Raw genomic sequence first — 15775 nt, 5'->3', positions numbered from 1 at the left:
GGGGAAGAGGGAGTTAGCCAAGCCAAGCCCAGCCTACATAAGCCAACCTCTTACAGGCAGGGGAAGCTGAATCCTGGAGGTCACTGGGAGATGGGGCCTGACTCAAGTGGGTGCCTGATGGATCAGATCTGGCTTTGACCCTGTCACTAAGTCCAGCCTAGCCCTCAGTTCATCAGAACTTTGCCAAATAGCACACAAAAGGTGCCAGAGCCAGAACTCCGTAATTCCAAAGGCCATTCCTCCGTACCCATCAGCCGCCTTTGGTCTGACCACCCCTGTTACCCAAGGCATTCTCTTGGCCTCTAACAGCTTCACCCTGTCTCTGGTTATATGCCTTGGAGCAGCTGTTTAATCCCAGCTACCCATGGTGCCATCTTCCAGCTGGCCCCGCCTGCTGACTTAGCCCTGCTCAGATTGATACCCAGCAGTGGTGACAACAACTGTAACTGGGCACTTCATACGTGCCAGGTCCAGGGTGCTTTACAAGTTCTTTACTTAAATCAGCGTCCTTGACTCCTCTTTCTCAAACCCACACACAATCCATCAGAAAATCCTTCCAAATATATCCCAAAGGCAACCACCTCTCACAACTTCCATTGTCTATCATCCTGATTCAAGTCCGAGATACCTTTCCCCTCATGACTGTGGCCTCCCATTTTCCACCCTTATCCCTATATAGTCTGTCCTTAGCACAAGAACCAGAGGGATCCTATTAAAACATAAGTCAAACCATATTATATCTCTGCTCAAAACTCATCAGTGGCAACCCATCTCTTCTAGAGTAAAAGTCCTTAAGATGGCCTGCAAGACCAATCTGTTCTCCCCATGACCTCTGTGACTCTATATTTGGCCTCGATTGCTCTTCTCCAGCCTCATGGGCCTCTCTGATGTGCCTACAATATGCCAGGCATGCTTCTGCTTCAGCCTGCCAATTCACCAAAAGGCTTTCCCTCAGGTATCTCTACGACTTGCTCCCCTTTTCCCTTAAGTGTTTGTGCAAACACCATTTCTTCACTGAGGCCTTCCCTGACCACTCCATTAAAATGACACCTGCAACCCCAGCTCTCCCTGCCTCCTTCCCAATGTTATCTTCCCAATTTTCTAACATACTATACCATTTATGTAGTTATTTTTGTCACTCCACATTGCAATGTAAGCTCTACAAAGGCAGGGATTTTTATTCATGGGTGTATCCTCAACGCCTAGAATCATTTCATTTGGTCCTTATACTTTCAACAACCTTGACAGGTAGTTATTATTCCTACTCAATAGATAATCAAATCAGAGTTCAAAGTGGTTTAGGTGACTTGCTGTAAGTCACACAGCCAGGAAACAGCTGTGTTCTTCACTGAGCCTCAGCCTCTTTTCTTGTGATCTGCACCCAAAGCAATCTCAGGGAAACTGTAAACCTTCTCCAGGATCTGCTCCCAAGCTCAGGCTCTGAAAACTCAGGTATTTGCTCTGGACTTGAGGTAACAGGCCATCCCCCAAATCAAAGCTCACAGTAATCAGATATGCAAGGAAGGCTGCCTCCCAGTCCCCCAACTCTGGCTACATGAAAAACTTCCCCAAGGGTTTGTTCCCTGGCAGGCAAGTCACTGTGTAATCTGAATGCCTGATAAAATTCAGTTATTACCACGGAGTCATAGCCTCCCAACATCCATTCAAACTGTTTTTATAAATGTGCATTACTCTCCATGTGTATCCAGCAGGAAAATTTCCAATGAACACTAACATGGACACATGATCAAACAGAGGGCATTAGTAGGGAAACATACATTATTCAAGCCTAGCTAATACAGTGCGGCAGGGGGATAGCCCTCTGATTCACTATCCCTGGGAGAACAGGAACAGTTCCAGCACCGCAACAACAATTTGAGCCTGATAGCCCTGGTACCCCAGCATCAGGGCAGCAGTGGGTGAGGGGTCTCTATGACCCGGTGCAGCCCATTTGTGGTCAGGTCTGTGGAGATGGCTCAGGGCACCTGGCCAAGTGGGAGGTGAAGAAAGGGTCTTCATCGTCTCCTTGTCTCTGGCTCTAGTGTTGCTAGAGGAAGGGGAATGAGGAAGGGGACCAGAGCACCACAGAGGCCATTCCCAGGGGCAAAGCTGCTTGGATTTTCCATGTAGGGGCTGATGTGGGCACTGTGAGATATGCGTGGCCATGAGGGGAGGCGATGCTAAGAGGGAGCCTCCCCTTCCTCTCTTCTCACGGTTGCATTGAGGAAAAGTCTCCTGCTCCTTGCCTCTCTCAAGGGCCCAGAAAGAATCCTTCTGATTTCTGTGTCCACCCTCTCCACTCATTCCTCCCCAAGGAAAGACTGCCTAACCTAATGGATCTGTGCTTAATATTCATTGGGCTGCTTCTAGTAATGGATGATGTCATCATGCAACGCAAGCTTGAGCTAACTTCTGTTCTTCCTCTTTTACTTCCTGCTACTTAGCATAGGATGGAGTTTGTCAAGGTGATGAGAACTGAGTGAGAAGGAACATGAAAAGCTGCAGGGAGCTCCATAATGTACATATGAACTTGGTGATTACCGCTTTGAGCTGGGTCTGAGAGGTTATATTACCAGTGTTGCCTGTAGACACCACATGGTCATCAGATGCATGTTAGAATCCACAGATAGAATCTTTGTCCTCATCATGTTAGCCCAGGGAAATACAGGGGTCACAGCTCTTTGGGCAAGGGTTCCGCATACCAACAACACAAACTCTACAAAATGCATATTCAGGCCCAGCTGACTGATGGTAGAACCTACAGTTGGCACACACCATATGGGAGCTGATTGACGGGTCATGTAAGATCCTTCACTGAGCGGTAAGCACTAGGCAAGATCCACATCACCAGGAACATTAGCATTTTTTTTTAGATTAAATTTACTTTTATTTACAGTCTCTTCAAATAACTTTCCTTTTTTTATTATTATACTTAAAGTTCAGGGTACATGTGCACAACATGCAGTTTTGTTACATATACATACATGTGCCATGTCGGTGTGCTGCACCCATTAACTCATCATTTAACATTAGGTATATCTGGAGGAGCCAAGGTGGCCGAATAGGAACAGCTCCAGTCTACAGCTCCCAGCGTGAGCGACGCAGAAGACGGGTGATTTCTGCATTTCCATCTGAGGTACTGGGTTCATCTCACTAGGGAGTGCTAGACAGTGGGCGCAGGACAGTGGGTGGAGCGCACCGTGCGTGAGCCAAAGCAGGGCGAGGCATTGCCTCACTCGGGAAGTGCAAGGGATCAGGGAGTTCCCTTTCATGGTCAAGGAAAGGGGTGACAGACGGCACCTGGAAAATCGGGTCACTCCCACCCGAATACTGCGCTTTTCCAACGGGCTTAGGAAATGGCACACCAGGAGATTATATTCTGCACCTGGCTCAGAGGGTCCTATGCCCACGGAGTCTTGCTGATTGCTAGCACAGCAGTCTGAGATCAAACTGCAAGGCAGCAGCAAGGTGGGGGGAGGGGCGCCAGCCATTGCGCAGGCTTGAGTAGGTAAACAAAGTAGCCGGGAAGCTCGAACTGGGTGGAGCCCACCACTGCTCAAGGAGGCTTGCCTGCCTCTGTAGGCTCCACCTCTGGGGGCAGGGCACAGACAAACAAAAAGACAGCAGTAACCTCTGCAGACTTAAACGCCCCCATCTGACAGCTTTGAAGAGAGCAGTGGTTCTCCCAGCACGCAGCTGGAGATCTGAGAATGGGCAGACTGCCTCCTCAAGTGGGTCCCTGACCCTTGACCCCCGAGCAGCCTAACTGGGAGGCACCCCCCAGTAGGGGCAGACTGACACCTCACACAGCCGGGTACTCCTCTGAGACAAAACTTCCAGAGGAATAATCAGACAGCAGCATTCGTGGTTCACGAAAATCTGCTGTTCTGCAGACACCGCTGCTGATACCCAGGCAAACAGGGTCTGGAGTGGACCTCTAGCAAACTCCAACAGACTTGCAGCTGAGGGTCCTGTCTGTTAGAAGGAAAGCTAACAAACAGAAAAGACATCCACACCAAAAACCTATCTGTACATCACCATCATCAAAGACCAAAAGTAGATAAAACCACAAAGATGGGGAAAAAACAGAGCAGAAAAACTGGAAACTCTAAAAAGCAGAGTGCCTCTCCTCCTCCAAAGGAACGCAGTTCCTCACCAGCAATGGAACAAAGCTGAATGGAGAATGACTTTGACGAATTGAGAGAAGAAGGCTTCAGATGATCAAACTACTCTGAGCTACAAGAGGAAATTCAAACCAAAGGCGAATAAGTTGAAAACTTTGAAAAAAATTTAGAAGAATGTATAACTAGAATAACCAATACAGAGAAGTGCTTAAAGGAGCTGATGGAGCTGAAAGCCAAGGCTCGAGAACTACGTGAAGAGTGCAGAAGCCTCAGGAGCTGAAGCGATCAACTGGAAGAAAGGGTATCAGTGATGGAAGATGAAATGAATGAAATGAAGCGAGAAGGGAAGTTTAGAGAAAAAAGAATAAAAAGAAACGAACAAAGCTTCCAAGAAATATGGGACTATGTGAAAAGACCAAATCTACGTCTGATTGGTGTACCTGAAAGTGATGGGGAGAATGGAACCAAGTTGGAAAACACCCTGCAGGATACTATCCAGGAGAACTTCCCCAATCTAGCAAGGCAGGCCAACATTCAGATTCAGGAAATACAGAGAACGCCACAAAGATACTCCTCGAGAAGAGCAACTCCAAGACACATAATTGTCAGATTCACCAAAGTTGAAATGAAGGAAAAAATGTTAAGGGCAGCCAGAGAGAAAGGTCGGGTTACCCACAAAGGGAAGCCCATCAGACTAACAGCAGATTTCTCGGCAGAAACTCTACAAGTCAGAAGAAATTGGGGGCCAATATTCAACATTCTTAAAGAAAAGAATTTTCAACCCAGAATTTCATATCCAGCCAAACTAAGCTTCATAAGCGAAGGAGAAATAAAATGCCTTACAAACAAGCAAATGCTGAGAGATTTTGTCACCACCAGGCCTGCCCTAAAAGAGCTGCTGAAGGAAGCACTAAACATGGAAAGGAACAAATGGTACCAGCCGCTGCAAAATCATGCCAAAATGTAAAGACCATCAAACTAGGAAGAAACTGCATCAACTAACGAGCAAAATAACCAGCTAACATCATAATGACAGGATCAAATTCACACATAACAATATTAACTTTAAATGTAAATGGACTAAATGCTCCAATTAAAAGACATCGACTGGTAAATTGGATAAAGAGTCAAGACCCATCAGTCTGCTGTATTCAGGAAACCCATCTCACATGCAGAGACACACATAGGCTCAAAATAAAAGGATGGAGGAAGATCTACCAAGCAAATGGAAAACAAAAAAAGGCAGGGGTTGCAATCCTAGTCTCTGATAATACAGACTTTAAACCAATAAAGATCAAAAGAGACAAAGAAGGCTATTACATAATGGTAAAGGGATCAATTCAACAAGAAGAGCTAACTATCTTAAATATATATGCACCCAATACAGGAGCACCCAGATTCATAAAGCAAGTCCTGAATGACCTACAAAGAGACTTAGACTCCCACACAATAATAATGGGAGATTTTAACACCCCACTGTCAACATTAGACAAATCAACGACACAGAAAGTTAACAAGGATATCCAGGAGTTGAATTCAGCTCTGCACCAAGCAGACCTAATAGACATCTACAGAACTCTCCACCCCAAATCAACAGAATATACATTTTTTTCAGCACCACACCACACCTATTCCAAAATTGACCACATAGTTGGAAGTAAAGCACTCCTCAGCAAATGTAAAAGAACGGAAATTATAACAAACTGTCTCTCAGAACACAGTGCAATCAAACTAGAGCTCGGGATTCAGAAACTGACTCAAAACCGCTCAACTACATGGAAACTGAACAACCTGCTCCTGAATGTCTACTGGGTACATAATGAAATGAAGGCAGAAATAAAGATGTTCTTTGAAACCAAGGAGAACAAAGACACAACATACCAGAATCTCTGGGACACATTCAAAGCAGTGTGTAGAGGGAAATTTATAGCACTAAATGCCCACAAGAGAAAGCAGGAAAGATCCAAAATTGACACCTTAACATCACAATTAAAAGAACTAGAGAAGCAAGAGCAAACACATTCAAAAGCTAGCAGAAGGCAAGAAATAACTAAAATCAGAGCAGAACTGTAGGAAATAGAGACACAAAAAACCCTTCAAAAAATTAATGAATCCAGGAGCTGGTTTTTTGAAAGGATCAACAAAATTGATAGACCGCTAGCAAGACTAATAAAGAAGAAAAGAGAGAAGAATCAAATAGACGCAATAAAAAATGATAAAGGGGATATCACTACCGATCCCACAGAAATACAAACTACCATCAGAGAATACTACAAACATTTCTACGCAAATAAACTAGAAAATCTAGAAGAAATGGATAAATTCCTCGACACGTACACTCTCCCAAGACTAAACCAGGAAGAAGTTGAATCTCTGAATAGACCAATAACAGGATCTGAAATTGTGGCAATAATCAATAGCTTACCAACCAAAAAGAGTCCAGGACGAGATGGATTCACAGCCGAATTCTACCAGAGGTACAAGGAGGAACTGGTACCATTCCTTCTGAAACTATTCCAATCAATAGAAAAAGAGGGAATCCTCCCTAACTCATTTTATGAGGCCAGCATCATCCTGATACCAAAGCCGGGCAGAGACACAATCAAAAAAGAGAATTTTAGAACAATATCCTTGATGAACATTGGTGCAAAAATCCTCAATAAAATACTGGCAAACAGAATCCAGCAGCACATCAAAAAGCTTATCCACCATGATCAAGTGGGCTTCATCCCTGGGATGCAAGGCTGGTTCAATATACGCAAATCAATAAATGTAATCCAGCATATAAACAGAACCAAAGACAAAAACCAGATGATTATCTCAATAGGGGCAGAAAAGGCCTTTGACAAAATTCAACAACTCTTCATGCTAAAAACTCTCAATAAATTAGGTATTGATGGGACGTATCACAAAATAATAAGAGCTATCTATGACAAACCCAAAGCCAATATCATACTGAATGGGCAAAAACTGGAAGCATTCCCTTTGAAAACTGGCACAAGACAGGGATGCCCTCTCTCACCACTCCTATTCAACATACTGTTGGAAGTTCTGGCCAGGGCAATCAGGCAGGAGAAGGAAATAAAGGGTATTCAATTAGGAAAAGAGGAAGTCAAATTATCCCTGTTTGCAGACAACATGATTGTATATCTAGAAAACCCCATTGTCTCAGCCCAAAATCTCCTTAAGCTGATAAGGAGCTTCAGCAGTCTCAGGATACAAAATCAATGTACAAAAATCACAAGTATTCTTATACACTAATAACAGACAAACAGAGAGCCAAATCATGAGTGAACTCCCATTCACAATTGCTTCAAAGAGAATAAAATACCTAGGAATCCAACTTAAAGGGGACGTGAAGGACCTCTTCAAGGAGAACTACAAACCACTGCTCGAGGAAATAAAAGAGGATACAACCAAATGGAAGAACATTCCATGCTCATGGGTAGGAAGAATCAATATTGTGAAAATGGCCATACTGCCCAAGGTAATTTATAGATTCAATGCCATCCCCATCAAGCTACCAAGGACTTTCTTCACAGAATTGGAAAAAACTACTTTAAAGTTCATATGGAACCAAAAAAGAGCCCGCATCGCCAAGTCAGTCCTAAGCCCAAAGAACAAAGCTGGAGGCATCACACTACCTGACTTCAAACTATACTACAAGGCTACAGTAACCAAAACAGCATGGTACTGGTACCAAAACAGAGATATAGATCAATGGAACAGAACAGAGCCCTCAGAAATAATGCCGCATATTTACAACTATCTGATCTTTGACAAACCTGAGAAAAACAAGCAATGGGGAAAGGATTCCCTATTTAATAAATGGTGCTGGGAAAACTGGCTAGCCATATGTAGAAAGCTGAAACTGGATCCCTTCCTTACACCTTACACAAAAATCAATTCAAGATGGATTAAAGACTTAAACGTTAGACCTAAAACCATAAAAACCCTAGAAGAAAACCTAGGCATTACCATTCAGGACATAGGCATGGGCAAGGACTTCATGTCTAAAACACCAAAAGCAATGGGAACAAAAGCCAAAATTGACAAATGGGATCTAATTAAACTAAAGAGCTTCTGCACAGCAAAAGAAACTACCATCAGAGTGAACAGCAACCTAAAAAATGGAAGAAAATTTTCGCAACCTACTTATCTGACAAAGGGCTAATATCCAGAATCTACAACGAACTCAAACAAATTTACAAGAAAAAAAAAAAAACCCATCAAAAAGTGGGCAAAGGACATGAACAGACACTTCTCAAAAGAAGACATTTATGCAGCCAAAAAACACATGAAAAAATGCTCATCATCACTGGCCATCAGAGAAATGCAAATCAAAACCACAATGAGATACCATCTCACACCAGTTAGAATGGCGATCATTAAAAAGTCAGGAAACAACAGGTGTTGGAGAGGATGTGGAGAAATAGGAACACTTTTACACTGTTGGTGGGACTGTAAACTAGTTCAACCATTGTGGAAGTCAGTGTGGCGATTCCTCAGGGATCTAGAACTAGAAATACCATTTGACTCAGCCATCCCATTACTGGGTATATACCCAAAGGACTATAAATCATGCTGCTATAAAGACACATGCACACGTATGTTTATTGCGGCATTATTCACAATAGCAAAGACTTGGAAACAACCCAAATGTCCAACAATGATAGACTGGATTAAGAAAATGTGGCACATATACACCATGGAATACTATGCAGCCATAAAAAATGATGAGTTCATGTCCTTTGTAGAGACATGGATGAAATTGGAAACCATCATTCTCAGTAAACTATCGCAAGAACAAAAAACCAAACACCGCATATTCTCACTCATAGGTGGGAATTGAACAATGAGATCACATGGACACAGGAAGGGGAACATCACACTCTGGGGACTGTTGTGGGGTGGGGGGAGGGGGGAGGGATAGCACTGGGAGATATACCTAATGCTAGATGATGAGTTAGTGGGTGCAGCACACCAGCATGGCACATGTATACATATGTAACTAACCTGCACAATGTGCACATGTACCCTAAAACTTAAAGTATAATAATAATAAAATAAATAAATAAAAAAACAAAAAAAACACAAAAATACATTTCAAAAAAAAAAAAAAAGGACTTCTCTGCATTGGTTATTCTAGTTAGCCATTTGTCTAATCTTTTTTCAAGGTTTTTAACTTCTTTGCCATGGGTTCGAACTTCATCCTTTAGCTCATCGTAGTTTAATCATCTGAAGCCTTCTTCTCTCAACTCGTCAAAGTTATTCTCTGTCCAGCTTCGTTCCGTTGCTGGTGAGGAGCTGTGTTCCTTTGGAGGAGGAGAGGAGCTCTGATTTTTAGAATTTTCAGTTTTTCTGCTCTGTTTTTTCCCCATCTTTGTGGTTTTATCTACCTTTGGTCTTTGATGATGGTGACATACAGATGGGGTTTTGGTGTGGATGTCCTTTGTGTTTGTTAGTTTTCCTTCTAACAGTCAGGACCCTCAGCTGCAGGTGTGTTGGTGTTTGCCGGAGGTCCACTCCAGACCCTGTTTGCCTGGGTATCAGCAGCGGAGGCTGCAGAACAGCAGATATTGGTGAACAGCAAATGTTGCTGCCTGATCGTTCCTCTGGAAGTTTTGTCTCAGAGGATTACCCAGCTGTGTGAGGTGTCAGTCTGCCCCTACTGGGGGGTGCCTCCCAGTTAGGCTACTCGGGGGTCAGGTTCCCACTTGAGGAGGCAGTCTGCCCGCTCTCAGATCTTGAGCTGCGTGCTGGGAGAACCACTACTCTCTTCAAAGCTGTCAGACAGGGACATTTAAGTCTGCAGAAGTTTCTGCTGCCTTTTGTTTGGCTATGCCCTGTCCCCAAAGGTGGAGTCTACAGAGGCAGGCAGGCATCCTGGAGTTGTGGTGGGCTTCACCCAGTTCGAGCTTCCCAGCTGCTTTGTTTACCTACTCAAGCCTCAGCAATGGTGGGCACCCCTCCCCTAGCCTCGCTGCCACCTTGCAGTTTGATCTCAGACTGCTGTGCTAGCAATGAGCGAGGCTCCGTGGGTGTAGGACCCTCTGAGCCAGGCGTGGGATATAATCTCCTGGTGTGCCATTTGCTAAGACTGTCAGAAAAGCACAGTATTAGGGTGGGAGTGACCCAATTTTCCAGGTGCCGTGCGTCACCCCTTTCCTTGGCTAGGAAAGCGAATTCCCCAACCCCTTGCGCTTCCTGGGTGAGGCCATGCCTCGCCCTGCTTCGGCTCAGGCTCAGTGCACTGCATCCACTGTCCTGCACCCACTCTCCGACAATCCCCAGTGAGATGCATCCAGCACCTCAGTTGGAAATGCAGAAATCATTCATCTTCTGCGTCGCTCACGCTGGGAGCTGTAGACTGGAGCTGTTCCTATTCGGCCATCTTGGCTCCACCTCCAGAATATTAGCATTAAGACATCACTTCCAGATGCTGGGGTCTCAGTTTTTGAGCAATCCCAGGGAAGCAGTCACACCCTGAGTTATATATAGCCATCTTGTTTTTTTTAACAGTCTGCTCAGGTGGGTGGGGTGATGAGTGATCATGGAATGTGCAGCACCATGGGAAATCAGCCATGAAATAAGCTCATTGAAGAGCTAACTCAACAGACTAGGACAGACCATGTTGTGAGAGTCAGAGAACAAAGGCAGGTCTCCAAAACTCCAGAGTGCACTACCAGCAGACCCAGTCAGAAAAGAAGGTCAAAACAAGAAGATGAACAACATAGAAAGAACATAGAGAATTTCTGGGATATATTCATTCATGTTGTTTGTACATGGATTTTTTTTTTTCATGGAGCACCCACTAGCCTTGTCCCAATGATATTATACTGAACCACTTGTCCGCAAAAAGAAGATTCTGTAACTATCAATGCAGTGGAGGTAAAATGGAACCTGGGGCTGGCTCCATGGTCTGGCTACAATTTAATGCACACCCCTGATAGTATGCTTAATATTCACTGGGCTGCTTCTCGTACTGTGCACTTACCCATGCATACATGCACATTTCTGCGTATAACAAGCACACTCACAAGTACATATTCAAGCACATGTAAACACATGGATATAAATATTCACATACAAAAAAGAAGTCATACACATCATACATATATTCTGTGCATGGTTTTCACTGTATGTGAACAAATTCAGGACTCCCAAGGGAAAAGTGCTGGCTGTAACTGGTTGATGGAAATCTTACTAGGTACATTCATCTCCTCCGAATGATAATGACTACAGGAGACTGCCAGGCTGCTCCATTCATCCTTTATATTCTGGTTAATTACAAGACATTTTCCCTCTGTTGTACAGGTTAGCGGGACACATGGTACACATTTAGCTAGAAGAATCTGGCAATACAAATGTCTCTCTAGTCTGCAGCATGACTTACTGGGCTGAGCTAGTGGGAGACAAGGACCTGTTAGGAGAGGAGAGAGCAAAGGGAGGCCTAACCTGTCTCCAAGGCTCTGGGAGTGAAGAAGTGGAGGGAATCTGCATCTTCTTTTCTTCCCAATGGATTCAGACTTCCCTCTATGAGGGTGAGCCCCTCCAATAAACTTGATCATTCCCCTTGCCCTGCCACTTGGCAGTCTTGCTGGCTGAACCATCTTTTCCTTTCATGTCACTACTTCTTCTCCAAATCCAATTTGTTCAGCCTTATACAATTTCTCCAATGTGTATCCTTCTTTCAATGTTCTAAGACACTCCTACCTATACTCATCCTCTTTTGCTAGAGTTTTCTTTGCAGATTCATCCCCTCCAGCCCATCTTTAAAAAGTTGCAGAGGGTGATCTTTCAAAAACTGAAATCTGACCTTGCCTTTTTCCTACTTGAAAAATTGTTGGGTATACATCCTGCATTCTGCCCCTCCCTTGTAGCTGAGGGCTGCCTCGCCATTTAGTCACCTACCCTGCAGAAATGCTTTCATTACCCACAGTCCTTTGTCAGATGAAGCTAGGGTTTGGCACACTGGTTCCTCACCTCACTCAGAATTATCCCAAAGATGGACAATCCAGTGCACATGCTTGAGACCTAATGCTTCAAGGTACAGACCTTCTAGCAGGTGCTGTAGCCATTACTATGATGCCAAAGGGAAGAACAGTGATTCCTGAACAGAGATAGGGAAGCCTCAAAGTAACAGAAGATGATGTGCCTGTTGCAGGTCAATTGACTTACAAGATAAATGTTGGCACCAGATTTGATCAGGATGTTGCCAACATACAAATGAAGAGGGTGGGATGGCACCACCATTGCTACTGTACTGGCATGCTCCGTCACCATGGAAGGCTTGGTAGAGATTAGCAAAGGTGTTAATCCAGTGGAAACCAGGAAAGGTGTGATGTTATGTGCTGATACTGTAATTACCAAACTTAAGAAGCAGCCTAAACCTGTGACAACTCCTGAAGAGATTTCTCCATTTACACAATGTCTGCAAATGGAGACAAATCAGCAACATCATTTCTGACATAATCACAAATGTTGGAAGGGTGTCATCACAGTAAAGGACAGAAAAATACTGAATGAATTAGACAACAGAGATTGACCAAGATTACATCTCTTCCTACTTGAATAACATATGAGAAGTCCAGAAAGGAGAATTCTAGGATGCTTGGGATTTCCAGTAAGCAGTTAATTGTACCTACCTTAAAATTGCCAATGTCCACTGAAAGTCTTTGGTCATAATTGCTGAAGATGCTCTCAGTATGATCATTTAAAATAGGATAAAAGTTGGCATTTGGGCTACAGTAGTCAAAACTCCAGGCTTTGGTGACACAGAAAGACCAAACAAAGCTATTGCTATAATGGCATGGTGTTTGGAAAAGAGAGCTTGACCCTAAATCTTGAAGATGTTCAGTTTCATGACTTAGGAAAAGTTGGAGCAGTCATTGTGACCAAAGATGATGCCATGTTCTTGGAAGGAAAAGGTGACAAGACTCAAACTGAGAAAAATATGCAAGAAATAATTGAGCAGTTAGATGTTACTATTAGTGTCTATGAAAAAGGAAAACTAGAAGAACATCCGGCAAACTTTTGGATGCAATAGCTGTGCTGAAGGTTGATGGGAAAAATGATGTGGAAGAGAATGAAAAAAACAGAGTCAGATACACTGAATGTTACAGGAGTTACAATTGAAAAAGATATCATTTGGGTGCTTTGCCTTGGTAGATTTCATCCTTAGATTCACTGCTCCAGCTAATGAAGAGTAAAAAGTTAGTATAGAAATAATTAAAAGAACACTCAAAATTCTGGCAATAGCTATTGCTAAGAATTCAGGTGTTGAAGGATCACCCACCGACAGTTGAGAAAATTATGCAAAGCTCCCCAGAAGCTGGTTATGCACTATGCTCAGAGATTTTTTGAAAATGGTAGAAAAAATAATCATCAACTCAACTAAGGTTGTAAAAAGTGCTTTGTTGGATGCTGCTTCCGTGGATTCTCAGTTAACCACAGCAAAACTGAGACCACTGGAATTCCTAAAGAAGAGAAGGATCTGGCATGGTAAATGGGAAGCAGTGTTGGGAGTAGCATGTTCTAGTTCCCAGAATAGTGCTTTGTCATTATTAATAAACCACGTGGGGATATTCACTAACTTCGGTGAATTCAGCTGGAGACAATGACAAGAGGAAAGAGAGATGTTTAAGAAATCACTCTAGCCATTGGTTATTGGTTTTGATAGCCTATGCGGCCTAAGCAATACTGTTTTCTCTACCTGGGACATTCTTTCCTCCCCTTCTCTGCCTGGCTACCTCTTATTTGTAGGTACCCAGGACCTCACTCAAATGTTATTGCCTCCCTATGGGTGTCTACATCTCTCAGGTAGAAGTCATTGCCCTCCTCAAGACTTCCTTCAGACCTCTGTTGAAACCCCAACGCACTGCAAAATCATGTCCTGTTCTTCTAGCTGTTGCCCCATGAGCTTGTGCATCTATATTCTGTGATGACACTGAACCAGGCACACAGAAGTTTCCCAATGACAGTTTGATGACTGAGTGAATGAATGACTGTTATAAGAATATGTACTTTAAATTCATTTCCTTTCAAAAGGAGTGGGTTATGCTTGAAACCTGGTGAGGTCACGGGTGCCATATTTTGTGTGCATACATCAGTAACAGGCTCACTCTGGACTGAACTCACGAGCTCAGTTTTGTGGACCCTGGGCTCCTGAGCCAAGCAGCAACAAGCCTGCAATTTTTGCAGAGACCTTTGGAGGTGCAGAACCTGGAAATTAGGCTGGAAAGTTTAGCAGATCAGCAGGCCAAGAATAGGACAAAAGAGTCAGAACATGGACCACAGGATGCCTGAAGCACTTTCATTCTGGCCTCAGATTGAAGATAAGTCACAGGCAAGAACCCAACATGTTCAATGGAAAACAGAAGCTTCAGCTTGTTATTATAAAAAGCCTCAACCATCTCAGTAAATGCAAATGTTTTCAAATGAATAAGTTTATTCTGCAGACAATTGAAACTCAGTGAAGGCAAAGGAGCCAATGGTTTTCACTGTGGAATATCTTCCATCTCTCAGTCAGCAGGGTTGACTTGGCAAGAGAGGCAGTGACAGGTATAGGAAAGGTAGGCTGGGATCTGACTGAAGGGAGGAGCCAAATGACGATCATTAGGTCAGAGTGGAAAGCAAAGAGCAGGTGTCTAAGGAAGAGCCACAGGCACCAGCTCTTTCTCACTGTGCAAGGGTTTCACCATTTAACAAGTGAGTCAAAGTGATTGAAGAATATGAGGATTGAGGGTTCCACTTCCTCAGAACCTACCAAGTGCCAGGTATTTTATACTGGGATCTTCTTTCATTTCCAATAGCCCTGTAGGGTTAACAAGAGCCCCTCTCTACAGATGAGGAGGGAGATAATGAGGGTGCTGTCCTCCCAGCCAGGGAAGCCCCTCACCAGTTGTGATTAGCAGGCATTGAGTGCATTAAGAAAGGCTCTTCTCACCATCATTTCCATAGACTTGAAACATTCCTGGCCTGGAGGCAGACGGATTGATTACACAACCTCAATAGGCCTACCAGAACTGAAAAAAAAAAATCTTAAGGAAATTTAAAGCCTTGTGGTTGCCAAACACTTTAGCTACAGGAACTTATCATTTTAACATACTCTTAGGTAAATACCCACTACATAAAATACTTCAAAGAGAAACTGCTCAGGTTGAAGTAGGGGTGGAAACCTGAAGTCCCACCCACTCAGCCACTATCAAACCATGCTGGAGGACCTGTTAGTCTCCAAGGAACCCAATTTGAAAACCACTTTTTGGCCCTATCCTCTCATGTTATACATGGGGAGGGGAATGGTGGTCTCAGCCTCTACTTTGGTTTGAACTTTTCACATCATTATCTCTAGCCCAGACCCTTCTTCCCTGAGCTACAGACCCACAGAATAGTCAACTGCTCACTAGATAGTCTCCCAATCCCTGACATCCCAACATTACCCAGAATCAATGTGTCCCAAGCAAACTTCATCCCCCATCTGTTTCTGCCCCAGACCATCTTTGTTAATAACATTTTTCTAAAACCACTTAAGCTAGATTCATCCCTGACTCCTTCATCTCCTTCAACCCCATCCCCTCCTACTCCCACCAAATCTAACTAGTCATGAGCCCAGTGGGGTTTACCAGAAATACATTTGGTCTGTCCCTTCC

General features: G+C 43.7%; 1 protein-coding gene across 5 annotated transcripts in view; it reads right to left on the bottom strand.

The window, feature by feature from the left end:
• Positions 1-15775, bottom strand: part of CSMD2 (CUB and Sushi multiple domains 2) — a 643453-nt gene that overhangs the window by 312342 nt on the left and 315336 nt on the right. The window lies entirely within an intron of this gene.

This window comes from Pan paniscus, chromosome 1 (assembly GCF_029289425.2).
Source record: "Pan paniscus chromosome 1, NHGRI_mPanPan1-v2.0_pri, whole genome shotgun sequence".
NCBI classification, from domain to species: Eukaryota; Metazoa; Chordata; class Mammalia; order Primates; family Hominidae; genus Pan; species Pan paniscus.
The sequence above is the reverse complement of the archived record's forward strand: the minus strand, read 5'-3'. Positions and strand labels throughout refer to the sequence as shown.